This window comes from Oryctolagus cuniculus, chromosome 9 (assembly GCF_051225735.1).
Source record: "Oryctolagus cuniculus isolate XC-2025 breed Fujian yellow rabbit chromosome 9, ASM5122573v1, whole genome shotgun sequence".
In the NCBI taxonomy this organism is placed as follows: domain Eukaryota; kingdom Metazoa; phylum Chordata; class Mammalia; order Lagomorpha; family Leporidae; genus Oryctolagus; species Oryctolagus cuniculus.
Window position 1 is genome coordinate 17,752,702 of NC_142875.1, and position 13,696 is coordinate 17,766,397.

Consider the following 13,696-nt stretch of genomic DNA (forward strand, 5'->3'; position numbering starts at 1 on the left):
CTGATTATGAGGCCAGAGTGCTGTTTAGGACATTTGCCATTCTATGAGTCTGCTGTGTATCTCACTTCCCATGTTGGATCGTTCTCTCCCTTTTTGATTCTATCAGCTAGTATTTGCAGACACTATTCTTGTTTATGTGATCCCTTTGGCTCTTAGTCCTATCATTACGATCAATTGTGAACAGAAATTGATCACTGGGACTAGTGAGATGGCATTGGTACATGCCACCTCGATGGGATTGAATTGGAATCCCCTGGTATGTTTCTAACTCTACCGTTTGAGGTAAGTCAGCTTGAGCATGTCCCGAATTGCACATCTCTTCCCTCTCTTATTCCCACTCTTATATTTAACAGCGATCACTTTTCAGTTAAGTTTCAACACTTAAAAATAACTGTGTATTGATTACAGTATTCAACCAAAAGTATTCAGTAGAACAAACAAAAAAAATACTAAGAGGGATAACATATTAAAGTGCTCATCAACAATCAGGGTGAGGGCTGATCAAGTCACCGTTTCTCATAGTGTTCATTTCACTTTAACAGGTTTCCTTTTTGGTGCTCAGTTAGTTGTCACCTATCAAGGAGAACAAGTGGTATTTGTCCCTTTGGGATTGGCTTATTTCACTCAACATAATGTTTTCCAAATTCCTAACAGGGATCACTTTTCAGTTAAAATTTAAACACCTAAGAATAATTGTGTGTTAATTACAGAGTTCAACCAATGGTACTAGAACAAAAAAAAAATACTAAAATGGATTAAGTATTACATTGTACATCAACCGTCAGGACAAGAGCTGATCAAGTCACTGTTTCTCATAGTGTCCATTTCACTTCAACAGGTTTCCCCTTTGGTGCTCAGTTAGTTGTCGCCGATCAGGGAGAACATATGTCACGTCTTTGAATTTTAACACATTTATTTAAAATTTTTAAAAATGTATTGGTTTTCATTTTATTTGAAAGGTAGAAGGACAGAAAAAGATCTTCCATCTGCTGGCTCACTCCCCAAATGCCTACAACATCCAGAGCTGCGCCAAGCTGAAGTTCAGAGCCCAGAACACTACTCTGTGTCTCCCAGGTAGGTGGCAGATACTCAGGTACTTCATCCAGCATTTTCCGCCTCCCAAACTGCACTAGTTGGAAGCTGGATCAGAAGCAGAGGAGCTAGGACTCAGACCCAGGAACTCTGCTATGGATTGCAGGCCTACCAAGCAGTGTGTAATGGCTGTGCCCAGAGGTAGAAAGACAGGGAGACAACACTGACCATAGTTTGAATTTGCATTTCCCTAAAGGCTAATTATGTTACCTTTTCATGTGCTAATTTGCTATCTGTACATACTCTTTGGTGAAATGCTTGTTCAAGACTTTGGCCCATTTTTTAATTGGGTTGTCTTTTTTTAAACTTTTATTTAATAAATATAAATTTCCAAAGTACAGTTTATGGATTACAATGAGGGTTGTCTTCTTGCTGTAGGGTTTTAAGAGTTTCTCATATACTTTTCATACAGTCATTTCTTGGATATGTGATTCACAAATATTTCCTCCCAAACTGTTGCTTATATCTATTCATTCTTTTAACAGTATCTTTTGGGGCCGGTGCCATGGCACAGTAGGTTAATCCTCCACCTGCGGCGCCGGCACCCCATATGGGATGATTCAGCTCTCTGCTATGGCCTGGGAAATCAGTGGAGGATGGCCCAAGTCCTTGGGCCCCTGCACCCATGTGGGAGACCGGGAAGAAGCTCCTGGCTTCTGGTTTTGAATTGGTGCAGCTCAGGCCGTTGCAGCCATTTGGGGAGTGAACCGATGGAGGGAGGACCTTTCTCTCTGTTTCTCTCACTGTTTGTAACTCTACTTATCAAATAAATAAATAAAATATTTTAAAAAACAGTATCTTTTGCAGAGCAAAAGTTACTTTTGATGAAGTCAACTTTATCAATTTTTCTTTTGTGGATTGTGATTTTCATGTCTAGGAATTTTTTTAAAAATATTTATTTATTTATTTGAAAGGCAGAGTTGCAGAGAGGCAGAGGCAGAGAGAGAGGTCTTCCATCCACTGGTTCATTCCCCAAATGGCTGCAACAGCCAGGAGCCAGGAGTCAGGAGCTTCTGGGTCACCCATGTGGGTACAGGGTCCCAAGGACCTGGGCCACCTTCCACTGCTTTCCTAGGCCATAGCAGAGAGCTGGATCAGAAATGGAGCAGCCGGGACTCGGACTGGAACCCACATGGGATGCTGGCACTGCAGGTGGGGGCTTTACCTGCTATGCCACAGCACTGGCCCCTGAGAATTCTTTTTCTAACCTCAAGTCACAAAGACCTCATCCTATCTATTTATAGTTTTGTGTGTTACAGTTAGATCTATGATACATTTTTATGTGATCCCTGTTAAACATAAGAGTGGGAATAAGAGAGGGAAGAGATGTATAATTTGGGACATGCTCAAGCTGACTTGCCCCAAATGGTAGAGTTAGAAACATACCAGGGGATTCCAATTCAATCCCATCAAGGTGGCATGTACCAATGCCATCTCACTATTCCAAGTGATCAATTTCAGTTCACAATTGATCATAATGAAAGGACTAAGAGTCAAAGGGAGCACATAAACAAGTCTAGTACCTGCTAACACTAACCGATAGAATAAATAAAGGGGAGAGTGATCCAACATGGGAAGTGAGATACTCAGCAGACTCATAGAATGGCAGATGTCCTAAATAGCACTCTGGCCTCAGAATCAGCCCTAAAGGCATTCGGATCTGGCTGAAAAGCCCATGAGAGTATTTCAGGCATGGAAAGCCAAGACACTCTGGCAAAAAGATCTCTGTGAGTGAGATCCCAGTGGAAAGAACAGGTCTTCAAAGAAGGATGTACCTTTCTCTGAAGGGAGGAGAGAACCTCCACTTTGACTATGACCGTGTCTAAACAAGATAAGAGTCGGAGAACTCAGAGGGCTTCCATAGCCTTGGAAACTCATGACTGGAGCATAGGGAGATTACTGATGCCATAGACAGGAGTGTCAATTGGTAAAGTCAACAACAGGAGTCACTGTGCACTTACTCTTCATGTAGGATCGTTGTCCTTAGTGTGCTGTACATTGAGATTTAATGCTATAACGAGTACTCAAACAGTATTTTTCACTTTGTGTTTCTATGGGGGTGCAAACTGTTGAAATCTTTACTTAATGTATACTAAACTGATCTTCTGTAAAAAAAAAAAGAAAAGAAAAGAAAAGAAATTATCAATTCCCAACTTGACTCTCACTGGGATTAAACATGACAATAGGTCTGATCTGATTTCATCATCATTTAAAAAAAATCATCTATTATTTTTCACTTTATGTTTCTGTGTGGGAGCAAACTGTTGAAATCCTTACTTAATGTATACTAAGCTGATCTTCTGTATATTAAGATAATCGAAAATGAATCTTGATGTGAATGGAAGGGGAGAGGGAGTGGGAAAGGGGAGGGTTCCGGGTGGGAGGGACGTTATGGGGGGGAAGCCATTGTAATCCATAAGCTGTACTTTGGAAATTTATATTCATTAAATAAAAGTTAAAAAAAAGATCTATGATACATTTTTAGTTCTTTGTAGAGTATGATGTGAGATTTAGGATGAAGTTTATTTGTTTTGCATATTAATATCCAATAACTAACACCATTTTTTAAAAGACATTCATTTCTTCACAGAATTGCCTTTGCATTTTTTTCTTCTCCTTCACCTCTTAAATAGATTGTTTAGAATGAGTAGTATTTCTTCTTCATAAAAATTTGATAAAATTCACCAGTGAGGGCTGGCACCGTGGCTCGCTTGGTTAATCCTCTGCCTTGCAGCACCAGCATCCCATATGGGCGCCGGGTTCTAGTCCCAGTTGCTCCTCTTCCAGTCCAGCTCTCTGCTGTGGCCCGGGAAGGCAGTGGAGGATGGCCCAAGTGCTTGGGCCCTGCACCCGCATGGGAGACCAGGAGGAAGCACCTGGCACCTGCCTCGGATCGGAAAAGCGTGCTGGCCATGATGGCCATTTGGGAGGTGAACCAATGGAAGGAAGACCTTTCTCTCTCTCTCTCTCTCTCTCTCTCTCTCTCTGTCTATAACTCTACCTGTCAAATAAAGAAAAAAAAAATTCACCAGTGAAATAACCTGGACTTGCAGATTTCTATTTCTGAAAGCTTTTAAGCAAGAATTCTAGTTGCCAGTGTTGTGGTGTAGCAATTAAAGCTATTGCCTGGGATGTCAGCATCACGTATGGGCACTGGTTTGTGCCCTGGTGGCCCCACTTCCAACCCAGCTCCCTGCTAATGGCCTGGGAAAAGGAGCAGCAGATGGCTCAAGTGCCACCCACATGGGATACCCGGATGAAACTTCTGGCTCCTGGCCAGCGCCGTGGCTCACTAGGATAATCCTCCGCCTTGCGGCGCCGGCACACCGGGTTCTAGTCCCAGTCGGGGTGTCGGATTCTGTCCTGGTTGCCCCTCTTCCAGGCCAGCTCTCTGCTGTGGCCCGGGAGTGCAGTGGAGGACGGCCCAAGTCCTTGGGCCCTGCACCCCATGGGAGACCAGGAGAAGCACCTGGCTCCTGCCATCGGATCAGCGTGGCTGCAGCGCACCGGCTGCAGCGGCCATTGGAGGGTGAACCAACGGCAAAGGAAGACCTTTCTCTCTGTCTCTCTGTCTCTCTCTCACTGTCCACTCTGCCTGTCAAAAAAATAAAATAAAATAAAAATGAAAAAGAAACTCTGGCTCCTGGCCCAGCCCTAACCATTGAGGCCACATGAGTGAGCCAGAAGATGGGCGGTCTCTCTCTCTCTGTCTTTCTCTCTCTGTGTCTCCCCTTCCTGATCCCTTAACTCTTAAAACAAATAAATCTTTAAAAAGAAAATAGAACAAAATTCTCCTGAAAGGAAAGATGTGCCCCCCACCCATAAACAAGAATTATATTTCCTTAATAACTATAGGACTGTTTTGGATATTTATTTCTTCTTGTGTGGGTTCTAAAAGTTGGTGATGTTGGAAGAGGCATTTCACCATGGGCTGTATGTATCCCTGCATGTTCTTGAAGGGTACATCAAAAAGTGCAAGGCCGCAACTGCTCTATCTCAAGGTTATGTACACAGTAAGAAGGATGAAATAATGTTGACAAAGAACCAGTTCTAAAGGAGGCAAGTTATAAAGAACTTTGCCAAGTTCAGTGTTCAATGGGTGCATTTGCGACACTGGTGTAGTCTTGCCTGTACTGCCCCCATGAACTTGGGATGTGACCTTGGACATATGCATAACCAATGCAAAGAAGCATGGAGCTCATGATGCTAGTTGTAACAGATTAACTAGTTAGCTTGTGAGTAGGAGAGGGTCTCAGCTCCATATTAATTGACATATAATTGTCAAGGAATTGGTTATTTCATCTAAATTGTCCTATTTATATTAGTAGAGTTTTTTTTGCAGTATTTCTTCATTGTTCTGTTAATGTCTGCAGAAGCTAGTATCCTGTTTTATTCTTGGTATCAACAATTTGTGTCTTCTTTTTTCCTTTGCCAGTTTTGTTAAAAGTACATAAATTTTATTGATTTTTTGAAAGAGCAAACTTTTGGTCTTATTGATTTTTCTGTAATCAACTTCATTGAAACTTGCTTTTACCTTTCTTTATTTTTTCCTTCTTTCTACTTGTTTTGGGGTTTTCAATTTTTGTTTCCATAAGTTGGATGATGCAATCTTTCTCTTTTTTCTATATAAGAATTTAAAGCTATAAGTTTTCTACTAAGAAACACTCTATGTGCCCCTCACAAATTTTCATTTTCAGTCAGTTCAAAATGTATTTGTCAAGCCATGGATAAGCTTTAAAAGTGTTTGATTTTTCAAATCTTTGTAGGCTTTCCAATTATCTTTCTGTTGCTGATTATGATCAGAGAACATGTTTTGTGTGATTTCAGTTCCTTTAGATGTGTGATGGTTTACAATCCAGGAAATAATCTTAGTGAATGGCTCATGTGCACCTGGAAAGAAAGTACAATCTGCTGCTGTCAGTCTGAATGATCCATAAATCTAAACCAGATGCAGCTGGTTGATAGTGCTGTCCGGTTGCTCAGTATTCCAGCTAATTTTATGTCTACCAGTTCTGTTACATCCTGAGAGAAGAGTGTTGACATCTCCAGCTACAATTAAGGATGTGTCTATTTCTCCTTTCAGTTCTGTCGATTTTTGGTGCGTGTAGGTTGAATGTCTGTTGTTTGGTGTGCACATTTATGGTTGTAATGCCTTCTGGGTAGATGGACCCTTTTAATGCTCCTCTATCCCTATTAATTTTGGTTACTTTAAGTCTACTTTTAAAGGAATACAGATATTAAAGTTTTTATGTAATTATTGTTAGCATGTTATAATCTGAATTTTGATGTCCCTGAAATTCATATGGTAGAACTTGATACCCAGTGTGATATTGTTGGAAGGTGGGACCTTGGAAGGGGTAAGTTATGAGGACTGAGCGCTCATGAACTGAGCCAAGGACCACATAGAAGAAGCTCAAGGGACTCCCCTGTGCTCCTTCTGCCTTGAGAAGACGCAGCAGGAAAGCACCATCTTTGCAGTACAGAACAAGCCTTCGCCAGACACCGAGTCTGCTGGCACCTCAATTTTATACTTCGCAACTTCCAGAACTATAAGCAGTACATTTCTGCTGTTTATAAATTGCTCAGTCTAAGGTATTTTATTATAGCAGCCTGAAGAAGCTAAGATATATCTTTTTCCTTCATTCTATTTTGTATATTTCTCTACCATTATACCTGAAGTGAGTTTCTTTCAGATAGGCTATGGTAAAATCATTAAAAAAAAAAAAAAAAAAAAAAAACACTATCCTGACAATCTCTTTTAATTGGTGGTGTGTTTGGAACATTTATATTTAACATAAGCATGCATTTGAATTTAGGCCTACCATTTTATCTGTTTTCTGCCTGCTTTCTTGTGTTTTTTTTTTTCAGTTTGAGCTATTTGATCATTTTTTTATGATTCCAGCTTAAGATTCCTATTGTATTTTTTAAAAATTATTTGAGAGTCAGAGGGAGAGAGAGAGAGAGAGAGAGAGAGAGAGAGAGAGAGAGAGACAGCAAGAGCGCACTACTAGCCACTAGTTCATTTTCCAAATGCCTGCAATGGCTACAGCTTGACCAGCCTAGAATACCAAAAACTCAATCCAGGTCTCCCATATGGGCGACAGGAACCCAGTTACTTACGCCATCACTACTGGCTCCTAGGGTCTGTTTTGGTAGGAAGCTGGAGTTAGCAGTCAGAGCTGGGACTCTTGGCATTCTTGGAGCCGGTGCTGTGGTACAGCGGGTAAAGCCACTGCCTGCAGCGCTGGCATCCCATATGGGCACCGGTTCGAGTCCCAGCTGCTCCATTTCCAATACAGCTCTCTGCTATGGTCTGGGAAAGCAGTGGAAGCTGGCCCAAGTCTTTGAGCCCCTGCACCCGCGTGGGAGACCCAGAAGAAGCTCCTGGCTCCTGGCTTCGACTGGCACAGCTCTGGTCATTGCAGCCATCTGGGGAGTGAACCATCTGCCTCTGCCTCTGTAACTCTGCCTTTCAAATAAATTAAAAAAAAAAAAAAAAGGCATACTGATGTGGAATGCAGGCTTCTTAACCACTAAGCTAAATGCTTGCTTTCTCCTATTGTGTTTTTGACCATAACTGTTTATATACCCTTTTTATGTTTTTAGGGATTACAAAATACATATTTAACTTTCAAAGTCTACTTGGAACCATTATGTGTAGAATGTAGAAATCTTATCAGCACATACATTTATCACACCTATTTAACAATGTTCTGGAGGTACCAGGATTAAGGAACAAAAGTGAGAAGTGTAAAATGGAAAGGAAAAGATAAAAATGATCATTATTTGTAGATAGCATGATTGTTTACCTATAAAACATAAGAGAACTAGTGAGAAATGTATTACAAATCCTAGAAAAATTCAGGTGAAGGGCAGGAAAATTAGGGTACAGAAATTAATAATCTCCATGCATAAAGCAATACCCAAATACAAGGTAAAATGAAAGAAACATGAAAATATCAGGAGCATCAAGAAATTCGTAGGATCTCTATAAAGAAGCCTTTAAAAGGTAACTGACAGAGGCCTACATTGTGGCATAGCTGATTAAGCTGCTGCCTGTAACACTGGCATCTTATATGGGTGCGGGTTAGAGACTTAGCTGCTCCACTTCCGATCCAGCTCCCTGCTAATGCTTCTGGGAAAGCAGCGGAAGATGGCCCAAGTGCTTGGGCCCCTGCATCGGTGTGGGAAACCTGGAAGAAGCTCTGGGCTCCTGGTTTCAGCCTGGCACAGCCCTTGCTGATGAGGCCATTTGGGGGAGTGAACCAACGAATGGAAGATTGATCTCTCTGTCTTATCCTCTCTCTCTGTAACTCTGCTTTTCAAATAAATAAAAAATAAATCTAAAAAAAAGTGATTGACAAACATATTTACATTATAAAAATAGAAAGATATTTCATACCAGTTTCATATTAGAGGTCTTCAAACAGTTCATGGAAAAATACATATTTTGAAAAACTTATGATGGATTTAAAAATATTTTGCACCAAAATAAGCATCTTTTCATTTCATTTTCCCCACAAACTTTTTAAAGAACTCATGTACTTGGCTGAAGAATAAATGGGATGAAGTTACCCTCTCTGGGTTGAACACTCAACATGTTAAGAAAATCAAATCTCCCTAAGCTGATATGGAAATGTAATTCACCTTACAAAAATATTAAATAGGTTTTTTTTAATCAGAAAAAAACTGACTCTAAGATTCTCATGAAAATCTTAGCAAGAGTAATTGGAAAAATTACAAAAATGAAGAATACCAGCAGGAAATTATCCTTAGCAGAGAGTAAGGAACTTCTTAAAACTACAGTAATTACCGTGTGGTACTAGATTACAGTTCATTGATGCCCTTAAAAGTCTGGAAATTTATTATCAACAAATCAGTAAAGACAGATTATATAATATATGATGTTGCAATAGCTGGGAAGCCATCTGAAAAAAATTAAGTTGGATTGCTAGCTCAAATTTAACAGCAAAACAAATTCTAGGTGGATAAAAAACTTAAACATAAAAAATACAGTTATAAAACTACCAGAAGAAAATATGGGGATTTAACTGTAGTTTTACAAGGTAAGGCTTTCCTACCTCTGAGACAGGTGGAACACAGAAGACAGAGAGGAAAAAAACCCGATAATTTTACCAGTATTAAAAGTCTGCAAGAAAAAAGTCATTAACAAAAAAGAAAATTAGAAACTGAGTAACACATTTTAAACTCCTATCATAATGAATAATTTTTTAAAGGTTTATTATTTGAAAGGTAGAGTTAAAGAGAGAGAGGGAGAGGGAGAGCACTTCCGTTTGCTGGTTCACACCCCAAATGGTCGCAAAGCCAGGGCTGGGCCAGGCTGAAGTCAGGAGTCAAGAGCTTCATCCAGGTCTCCCACGGGGTTGCAGGGGTCCAATCACTGTGGCCATTTTACGGTGCTTTCCCAGGTGCATTAGCAGGCAGCTGGATCAGAAGTGGAGCAGCTGGGACTGGAATTGGCTCCCATTTTGGATGCCTGCATCACAGGTGGTAGCTTAACCTGCTAGGCCACAATGCTGGCCCCTGAACCATTTGTTTTATAAAGAGCTTCAACAAATCAATGAGAAAGACAACAAACCCAACAGAAAAGTAAGTAAAAGATATGGACAGATGATAGAACTGGAAAATGGTTTTCAAGCATGTAAATTAAGAACAATACAAATGCAAATTCAAACTCTTAATGGGATGAAAGTTATTATACAAGGATATTTGTACACCAAGAGACCCCAATTACTTAGAGTTAAGTCAAGCTGCAGGTTGAGGACACGATCTTCAACACGACTGCCCTTACCTGGGACACCAGCAACAAATTTAACATTTCTAGGGCCATCCTCACTTCTGACCACTGGCTCCAAGTTCAGGGGTTCTCCCCAGTCCCTTCAGCTTGGTTAATTTGTGAGAACAATTTGCAGAATTCAGAAAAGTGCTATACGTAGTTAACAGTTTATTATAGCGAAGGATACAAATCAGAATAGCCAACAGGAAACATGCACAGGGTAAGGTCTAGAGTTTCCCAAACACAAAGTTTCTGTGTTGCCTTTCTGCAACACTGATGTATGACAACAGAGTATTGTCAGCTAGCTAAGCTCAAACTCAGCCTCATTGTCCAGATTTTTTATTGAGGTTTCATTACATAGGCATGATTGATTGGATCATGGTTCATAAGGTTGAACTCCATCTCCAGCCCTTCTCTGTTCCCCAGAGGTTGGGTTGATAAGATATTTTGTAAGTTGAAGTCCCAGTTGTCTAATCAGATGGTTGGTTGCTGTCTCTGGGGTGGTCATCCTCCATCCTGAGTCATCTTGACAACACAGCTACTAGGGCTTGTCACAAATAACAAAGACACTCCTATCACTTAGAAAACTCCAAGGATGTCCACCTGGGAACTGGGGTGGGGGTGGAGCATCCTTGGAGGAATAATAAAGGCAAATTCTTGACTACGTAGCCTCAATTTCAGCTTTGTCTATGAAAGCAAAGACCAGAAACCAATGATGTCCAGTATCAGAACTGTTAAAAAAATTTTAAAACTACACCCATATAACAGAGTTATGTGCAATAGATGACAAGCACAAGGCAACTCTGTAGGCAGGGCTGCAGAATAAACTGTTGCCGGCGCCATGGCTCACTAGGCTAATCCTCTGCCTGCGGTGCCAGGATCCTGTGTTCTAGTCCCGGTTGGGGTGCTGGAGTCTGTCCCGGTTGCTCCTCTTCCAGTCCAGCTCTCTGCTGTGGCCCGGGAGTGCACTGGAGGATGGCCCAAGTGCTTGGGCCCTGCACCTGCATGGTAGACCAGGAAAAGCACCTGGCTCCTGGCTTCGGATCGGCGCAGCGTGTTGGCCAAACACACTGGCCGTAATGGCCACTTGGGGGTGAACCAATGGAAAAAGGAAAACCTCTCTCTCTCTCTCACTGTCTAACTCTGCCTGTCCAAAAAATAAATAAATAAATACACTGTTCAGTGTACTACTAAACAATCTGCCTGGTATGCTGTAATTTGTTTCATACTTATGTAGAGATGGGCACAAGGCCATCTCTAGAAAGACTAAACTCCTAAGAGGTTGGATGGAGGGAAATGAGGGGTTGGGAGAGCATTTGCAATAGTGTCCAATCTTCTATGTTGTGAATAATGTGTGTCTATCATCCACTTACCAAGAATAAAATATGATGATGCATCTGTGCCTTTCTCTGAGGATGCTGAACACAATTTGTAACAATCTTTTCTTGATTGCAGGGCCAACTGTCGTGACTGATAGTGAACAATAAAGTTCTACGTTTACTGAGATACACAGGACTGTTTTCACTCACCCTACAGGACACCAGGCTACTTTGATCCAATCGTTTACGTTTTCAGTTTTCCTGCCTGTTCCCGGCTGCTTCTGTTGCTCACATTCGCTCCTCTAGTGGACTCCAAACTTCTCTTTGAGATCGGTGCTTCTAGCTGTGGTGGCCTAGGAACTATCAGGAAACCGCCTCTGTGGCGGGTCTCATCATGGGAAAGTTCAAGAGATCAGACTTTATGATGAGCACTTGACTACTTCCGATTTTTATGAGCTTCCAAGTTCCAAGTAATTGAACAAAAAATTGGTAAAACATTATTGAAGCTACTAGGGCGAGTTCTGTTATTTAAGTAATGCTGCCTTGCTGAGTATACACATGGTATTTTTTTTTTTTTCAGAATTGCTTCCATTCATTCACTCAAAAATATTTTTGAGCATTTAGTGTGCATGAGGGAATGTTCTGAGTGCTGACAGGCATACAGCAATGAACAATACAGACATGACCACATTTTTTTAGAATTTGTATTCTAAGGAGAGAGACAACAAACAGGACAAGGCAGTTAAGTATAACACAGGAAGACGAGGCTAACTGACAGAGCAGTTAGGCTGGAAAGTAGCACTAGATAGCATGGTCTACCAGACGGTATCTGATCAAAAAAGGACCAGTGGGATGTAACTCACTTCCCACCCCCTAAACACCCCTTTGGTTTTTAGGATAAGAGACATTATGGGGATTATAGGAGACTGTTTCTCTTGTGTCTAGTCATTGGGAAGGGAAGATGGATGTGAAATTGGGGAAGCAAGGGATCTGCTAGGGTGCAAAGAACCCATAGAGACCGCGCAGCATTTACGAGGATGGGCTGGAACCCATGCAGGTCTGTTTCTTGCCTTTCTTTTTTTAATGTTTATTTTATTATTTGAAAGGCAGAGTTACAGAAAGACAGAGGCAGAGAGAGAGGTCTTCCATCTGCTGGTTCTCTCCCCAGAGGGCCACAGCGGCCACAGGTGTTTCTAATGCTCCAACTCAAATGGCAGCATTGTCCGGCAGAAGCTGGCACCCTTTTTTGGAATAACACACACACTTGGCCCAGTAGTTTGAGCAAGTGGGGGAGGCGCTTCGGCAGGAGCTGCTGTTGCTGCATGCCAGTCTGTCCGTTGTCCACAGGCCAATATGAGCCAACAACACGGGGAAGTTGCAACAACACTGCCTCGCGCCTTGCTTGGGCCTTGAAATTAAAAAAGAATCTGGATCTGGCTGCTCCTTTCCTGCTGCCTTCTAAAGCTTGTACCAAACATTTCTTGTGGCCCACACTGTCCTGGAATTATGCAGGAAAGAGGATTCTGGGTAACAAGTCACTAGCTTTACTTAACTGGCACCATGTAAGTCTGCCACAGATGGCCTCAGGCCTCTGAAAAACGTTTGAACTGAGAACCCGAAGGATGAAGACTTAGCCATGCAGCTGTGCCAAGGGAGAGAATATCCCAGGCAGAGGAAATGGCTCGTGCAGGCTCTAAGGCAGTGATAGAAGACAGGTAATGTTTGATCAAGAAAGGCTAGTAGGCCCACTGTGTGGTGGGAAGAATGGTACAGTGGTGTAAATGTTGCAGACCATGGCAGTGAGTGGAACTTCCTTTCTAAGTGCAATGGGAGGCAAATGGAGTTTTATCAGGGGAGTAGTTTGATCGTATTTATATTTTTAAACTTGTTTTTTTTTTTTTTTTGACAGGCAGAGTGGACAGTGAGAGAGAGAGACAGAGAGAAAGGTCTTCCTTTTGCTGTTGGTTCACCCTCCAATGGCCATCGCGGCCGGCGCGCTGCGGCTGGCGCACCACGCTGATCCGAAGCCAGGAGCCAAGTGCTTCTCCTGGTCTCCCATGGGGTGCAGGGCCCAAGGACTTGGGCCATCCTCCACTGCACTCCCAGGCCATAGCAGAGAGCTGGCCTGGAAGAGGGGCAACCGGGACAGAATCCGGCGCCCCGACCGGGACTAGAACCCGGTGTGCCGGTGCCGCTAGGTGGAGGATTAGCCTATTGAGCCGCAGCGCCAGCCCTAAACTTGTTTATAAATATATATTTTTTAAAGATTTATTTATTTATTTGAAAGGCAGAATTACAGAGAGGCAAAGGCAGAGAGAGAGAGGTTTTCTATCAGCTCATTCACTCCCCAGATGGCTGCAACAGCTGGAGGTGCGCCGATACAAAGCCAGGAGCCGGGAACTTCCTCTGGGTCTCCCATGAGGGTACAGGGGCCCAAGGGCCTGGGTCATCGTCTGCTGCTTTCCCAGGCCACAGCAGAGAGCTGATT